Source organism: Mastomys coucha, unplaced genomic scaffold (genome assembly GCF_008632895.1).
Source record: "Mastomys coucha isolate ucsf_1 unplaced genomic scaffold, UCSF_Mcou_1 pScaffold23, whole genome shotgun sequence".
In the NCBI taxonomy this organism is placed as follows: Eukaryota; Metazoa; Chordata; class Mammalia; order Rodentia; family Muridae; genus Mastomys; species Mastomys coucha.
Window position 1 is genome coordinate 11,595,683 of NW_022196906.1, and position 7,400 is coordinate 11,603,082.

Below are 7,400 nucleotides of genomic sequence, written 5' to 3' on the forward strand. Positions count from 1 at the left end.
TAAGAGCTTCTAGCTCTTTACCTGTGTTCTCCTGTATTTCTTTGAGGGTGCTATTTATTTCTTTCTTAGGGTCCCGTTTCATCATTATGATAAGTGATTTTATATCTGAATCTTGCGTTTCTGGTGTAATGGTGTGTCCAGGGCTTGGTATGGTGAGAGAATTGGGTTCTGATGATGGCAAGTGACCTTGGGTTGTGTTGTTTATTTTCTTATGCTTGCCCCCTGGCATCTTGTTAACTCTAGTGCTACCTGCCCTTGCTAAATCTGACTGGAGCCTGTCCTTCCTGTAATCCTGGTTATGTCAGAACTCCTCAGAATCAACCTGACTCTGTAATCCTGTGATTCTGGGATCCTGGGATCCTGGGCTTGGTTAAATCCCCTGGGAGTGTGGCTTTCTCTGTGAGTTGTGGAACTGGCCACAGAGCTTGAGCCCAAGGTCTCTGATCCTGGGTGTGTCAGAGCGCCTGGGAGTGGAGCTTCCTCTGGGTGTTGTGGGACTGGCTGTGGAGCTTGCGCCCAAGGTCTGCTCTGGACCCCAGCCCAGGCAGACCTGAAGGAACCAGAGTCACTGGACTGGTGGAGTTCCTGGGTGCCTGGTCCTGCTGGACCCAGTTACTCCCAGTGTTGGGACAGATGTTGATTCCTGCTCACCTCTGATCCTGGGTGTGTCAGAGTGCCTGGGAGTGGAGATTCCTCTGGGTGTTGTGGGACTGGCTGCAGAGCTTGAGCCCAAGGTCTGCTCTGGACCGCAGCCCAGACAGACTGGAAGGAACCTGAGTCACTGGGCTGGTGGAGTTCCTGTGTGCTTGGTCCCACTGGTCCCAGTTACTCCCAGTGTTGGGACAGATCGCAATCAGTGCTTTTAACCACTGAGCCATCTCTCCAAAATTTATAATTAATATTGTTACTCTTAGATAAATATTATATCCATACAATTCATGTAAGAGTTGTCTCATAATCAAACTTAAGTTGTTTACCATTGACAAAGATCATATAGATTTGAAAGTATGATTTTCAGATGGTAATGCAAGTTAAAATCAAAACAAAATTCAGCTATAGAATATTGAACTTTAAGTTAGGATAGATGTTAGAGTAATGTATGAAAAATGAGAAAATTGATGGACTGGACATTATTAATATATAGCATACCATATTGTGTACATAACTGTTATAACTATGTTCACTGTATATCTGAGAGAAAGTGTCTTTTTAATGGATGAAAAGGTGGAAATGTTGTAGATTTGTTTAATGTTTGTATTGTGTTAATTGCATTCCCAAAATTTCATTACAATCCCACATGTAAGATGCTGTGAGTCTCTGCCCCCAGTTGGTTCTGATTGGTAAATACAGTGCCAACAGCCAATGGTTGGGCAGGGAGACAGAGGCAAGATTTTTGGATTCAAGGGCAAGGGAAGACAGAGAATTTCTGTGACAGGAAATGAATATGATCCAGGCTTGACAGCTGCAGAAGAGAGAGATACCAATGATGTAAGAGCCAGGGAAGAGAAGTACCAGCCCCATCCCTCTAGGGTAGCATATATTTTAGTATGTAATAACTCAGGAATATTGGAGAGGAGGTGGTAACAATGTGGAGGTTTGGGAGTGACCCAACCATTGATCTGTTTATGGCATATTTAAATATAAGGCTGCATGTGTCTTTTTTGGAATCCAGGACATTGGGATAGGTAGCAAGGAACTTGAGCCACCACTGTGGCATTAAAGCTGACTAATTGCCCACAGCAACACATATGTATTGGTACTCATGGGGAAGCTATCTCTTCCTCTTATTTTGAGACAAGATTTTTTTGCTAAAACTGGAGCCAAGCTGTTGGCCAACAAGCTGCAACATCTTCATGTCTCCACACTCCACATAGCTAGAGTTAGTGATATATAGCTGTGCCAGTTATCCTTGTATATGGTTGTTAGGGATTTGAACTTATGACTGAATGCTGGCTTAGAAAGCACTCCAACATGCTGAGCTATCTCCCTGGACCTCCTAAGAATTTTATTTATAACAGCCTTAGAAAGCACCTAACCCTCAAGAGACTGGAGGCCCCAGGGAGTTCAGAGGTCAGGTGGGGTGGGGGTTGGGGCATCAACATGGAGACAGGGGGGTCAGAAGGAGGTATGGGATGTGGAACAGTAGAAGGGTAGATGGGGGAGATAAAAAATGAAGTGTAAATAAGTAATTTTTTTTTAAAAGAAAGCTTAGAAAACAAACTAATCCAAATTCATCTATAGAAAGTTAGTGATCTTACAATCCATATCATTTTATCAAGTAGTTTTATTCAAAGTTACAAAGAAACATGCTTCTGAATCATACTACCTTGGGCTGACCTAAAATCAATAAAATGTAGTCACAAAAGCCAAAATCAAAACTCCAAAATGTATACAAGGGGGCATGCAAAGTATTCTTAAATAAAAATCTAAAGACATTCCAAACAAACTGGTTATTTTGAGGAATAAGCAAGGGAGAAGGGGTGTGTATATGTGAGTCAAAAAGAGGTATCTTTGTAGAACTAAAACTGAATATCCCTAACTTATATCAATGTCCTGAATTGACAGGGCAGTGTAGTCATTTAATATGTACCATTATGAGTAAGTAAACTGGACATGAATTGACAAGCATAGCAAAAGTTTATTTAAAACATGACTTGTCAGGGGTTAGGAATGTATCTCAGTTTGTGGAAAGACTGCCTAACTTACACAAATCCCTAGGTTCAGTCGTCAGCACAGTAGGAACTAGGTGTGGTAGTGCACACCAGTAACCTCAAAAGGTAGGAGGTGGAGGCAGGAAGATCAAACTACATGATAAATTTGAATCCAGCCTGAACTATAGGTTACATTGTCTCAAAAAAATCTATGTATTGTGAGTTGATCTTTGCCATGTGCTCTAAGTTCATATGCTGATAATGACTTTTTGATGTTCCAGCTTACCAATAAGTTCTACAACTCAATATTACCACTTACATTCCAGCCTAAAGAATGGCCAGAGTAGTTTTATTACACAGAAAAAAAAATTGAAAGTTCTGTTGATCTGTCTCATATATACTGCAAGTGTATTTTCTCAGTTATTCTCCAGGAACAACTCTGGGACAGAAGATATTATGAAAAAAATATGAAACACAATTATCTCCCTTCTTATCTTCATGGTATATGCAGCTCAGGTCCTATACCTTTCAGGGTAATACCATTTATGTAAAGTTCAGGGCTTTATGTAACATGTATGGAGTACAGGGTTTTCATTTTTCCAGTAAAGTCAAAGTAACTATGATGAGGGAATTAATAAAAATTGAATCCGTATGAGCGACGGCTTCTCATCATGGCGGACCCTAGAGATAAGTCGCTTCAGGACTACTGCAAGAAGCTGCTAGAGCACAAGGAGATTGATGGCCGTCGTAAGGAGCTAAGGGAACAATTAAAAGAACTTACCAAGCAGTATGAAAAGTCTGAAAATGATTTGAAGGCACTACAAAGTGTTTGACAGATTGTAGGTGAAGTGCTTAAACAGTTAACAGAAGAAAAATTCATTGTTAAAGCAATAAATGGACCAAGATATGTTGTAGGTTGTTGTAGGCAGCTTGACAAAAGTAAGCTGAAGCCAGGAACCAGAGTTGCTTTGGATATGACCACATTAACCATCATGAGATATCTGCCAAGAGAGGTGGATCCATTGGTTTATAACATGTCTCATGAGGATCCTAGAAATGTATCTTATTCTGAGATTGGAGGCCTGTCAGAACATATTCGGGAATTAAGAGAGGTAATAGAATTACCTCCTACAAATCCAGAATTATTCCAGCATGTAGGAATAATACCTCCAAAGGGCTGTTTGCTGTATGGACCGCCAGGCACTGGGAAAACACTCCTGGCAAGCTGTTGCCAGCCAGCTGGACTGCAACTTCCTAAAGGTTGTATCTAGTTCTATTGTAGACAAGTACATTGGTGAAAGTGCTAGTTTGATTAGAGAAATGTCTAATTGTGCGAGGGACCACCAGCCGTGCATCATTTTTATGGATGCAGTAGATGCTATTGGTGGCCATCGGTTTTCTGAGGGAACATCATCTGACAGAGAGATTCAGAGAACTTTAATGGAGTTACTAAATCAAATGGATGGATTTGATACTCTGCATAGAGTTAAAATGATCATGGCTACAAACAGACCAGATACACTGGATCCTGTTTTGCTGTGCCCAGGAAGAATAGATAGAAAAATACATATCGACTTATCAAATGAACAAGCAAGATTAGATATATTGAAAATCCACAAAGGCCCTATTACAAAGTATGGTGAAATAGATTATGAAGCAATTGTAAAGCTTTCAGATGGCTTTAATGGAGCAGACCTGAGAAATGTTTGTACTGAAGCAGGTATGTTTGCAATTCATGTCGATCATAATTTTGTAGTTCAGGAAGACTTCATGAAAGCAGTCAGAAAAGTGGCTGACTCTAAGAAGCTAGAGTCCAAACTGGACTACAAATCTGTGTAGTTTACTGCAAACTTGTGTAGTTTACTGTAAGGGTTTTGGTGGCTGCATGACAGACATTGGTTTAATGTAAAAATAAAGTTAAGGAAAATAATGTATGTATTGGCAATGATCTCATTAAAAGTGAATAAACATGTATAAGAAACATGATAGTATGTAATTCAGTAATTCTTTTAAAATTGGTACAGAAAAAAGTTATGTTTGTTAATGTTGCATTTGCTGCAGCAGAATTTACAAAAGACATGCTGGAGCTTTGCGTATTTGCTTTGTGAGCATTTTGTACCACATTCAAGATGGTTTGAGATAGTAGATGAGAGCATTTCTTATGACTTATTTTATATTTTGTTTTCCTCGTCCTAAAAAAATAGCAATAAAATCTGTTTTAGTTGTTCTAAATATATTCTTGTCTTTTCTAAGAGCACATTTATTCTATTCCTTCTGGGTCAGTAAGTACCTGATTTGAAAGCCTGGATGAAATTAAAAATTAAATAGGGCTTTGAATTTTATTTTTAAACAGTACTCACAGAGCCCACAAATTTGTCTTCTTATATAAATCATAGAGTTTGGGGTTATGGAGTATATACACGCACCTGTGTCTTCCAAGAAATTCATTTTACCTATTGCAGTTAGGTATTTGATAGTTTTAACTTTTTAAAGATTATGACTGAAAGTAATACTTATAGTTAATTTGGTTTACGTGAAAAAAGAATTCCCTTTTGAGGTCTGGATCCGGGAAAAGTCTGTGGACATACAATTTTGCATATATGTGATTTCTAGAGATGCATTATTTCCTAGGTTCCCCAATCGATTCTATAAATATCTTCCAGTAAATACCAGGCTAAAAGTGTCTACTCTATGGAATGTTAAATGTCAGAAATGTTCAGAACAAAAGTTCTGTTACCTGTACACAATTCTAATTTCATGTGGCAATCAAAAGTTGTATAAGGAAATTGTTAATGTGTAAGAATTGAGATTATTTATAGTTAATTCTTGTTTAAATAAAAACATCAAACTTTAGTTTCATAAATACCAAAAGACTAGCCATAAATGATCTGGCTAGACATGTAATTCTTCTTTTCCCCATTCTTTTTGAGTAGGGTCTCACTGTGTATCCCTTGTTTGGCCTTCCTGTGTGGATTACTTACCACAATTTACTGTGTGGATTAGGCTGGGCACAACTCACATTTTCCAGCCTCTGTCTCCTGATTGGAATTAACGGCATTTACCACAATAAAACAAACAAACAAACAAAAAAAAGTAAAAATTGAATCCACCCGACAAACTCCCTTTCCTGCCGTACGACGTTCTTGAGCCGGTACCGTCCAACATCACCATGTCCCATTGGGCTCTTGTTATTTTCTCCCAGCTAGCAGCAACATCTCGCTCACATGCAGTGCCTTACATACCCCCACAATCATTCATCTAGCTAGTGCCTAGGTGCCAGTAAGTAATGCATGACTTTAAGGCTTTGATATCAAATCAGGTTTATGAAATAATAAGATCACACTTTACAAGACGCCAATACAATAATTTCACAAGCAAATAATAAGACAGTATTCTTACCCAATTAATCTATTTTGTAAAAACCGTTGCTGGGTTGTATAACCACACGGGGTCTGACTCTTCCCCATTCTCTGACTTCATGATGAAAATCTGTCTTCCTCCTCTCTGACCTTTCTTCTCCTCCAACTCTAGCTCCACCTCTCTAGGCCTGTCCAATCACAGACCTGTCACTGCCCTAATGTGATTAGACAGAGAAAATTCTGGAACAAAACTATTATTCTTATTTAGAAAATAAAGAATATAACAATAAAATACATCTAAATGTAGACTAATTATGTTTTAATAATACATTCATTGTTATTTTACCCAATGCAAGGAATTTATAAGATCAAGATGTAACTATGTTTGGCTATGTTGATACTGATGAGTTTGGGCAAATGTATTGAAAATTGTTTCCATTTCTATACTCAGGAAATAGAACATTTTCCCACAAATTTATTTTGTGTGTGTTTTCAAAAGAAACATCACCCCATAGGATGCCAATTAACTGTTGCCTCATAATCAAAGATCTAAAGATTTCTTTGTAGTTTCCTTTTTATATCACATTTTTAATCTTTTACTGTAAATATATTTTTCCATACAGTATAATCTGCTATAGTTTCTCCCATTACTCCTCACACTTTGGCCTCATCTCTACTACCCTCTTTCTGTCTATCCTTAAAAACCAAATGGGCATCTAATAATAAGAAAATGCAATATGACACAAAATTTAAACACATCAGAGTAGGACAAAACAACCATCAACAGAAAGAAAACATTCCAAAACAGGTACATGAAACATATATAGATTGAAAGATACCCTCATACACATATACAGGAATCTTATATAAACATAAAATCAGAAGCCATAATATGTGTTCAAAGGACCTGTAGTGTAAAAACAGAGAAAAACTAAGTAAGCACATAAATAAGTAAGCATTCTGAGATAAGGTGTCCCCAAATAAGCCACTGAGTTTGTTTTTTGTTGTCCATCTACTACTGGGAGTATGACCTACTCCTAAGGATAGTTTGTTCTCTCAGTGAGAAATCTTTGTGACAAACTAAATTTTCATTGGCAAATGATTATCAATTGAGGATAGCTTTTTGGTTAAGGATGGGGACATGTGTCTACTTTTCCTTTCAGCTCTAGGATCCTATCTAGTTCAGACTTGTGCAGGCCCTGAGAGTCTCATATGCTACAGTTTCATAAACACATCTGTCCTGTGGTGTTTAGAAAGTCTTTTCCCCTTGATTCCCTCCACCTCTTCTTTCTCTAACATAATATAGATTTTCTAAAAACTCATTTTAATAAGCTAGTATTTAGAATCATCTACCATATTGTTTGAGTAGAATTTTATATGAACATCAACC

At 37.9% G+C, this 7,400-nt stretch overlaps 1 pseudogene; it reads left to right on the forward strand.

The window, feature by feature from the left end:
• Window positions 1–3,304: 3,304 nt before the first annotated feature.
• Window positions 3,305–4,490, forward strand: LOC116072794 (annotated as a pseudogene).
• The last annotated feature ends 2,910 nt before the right edge of the window (window positions 4,491–7,400 follow it).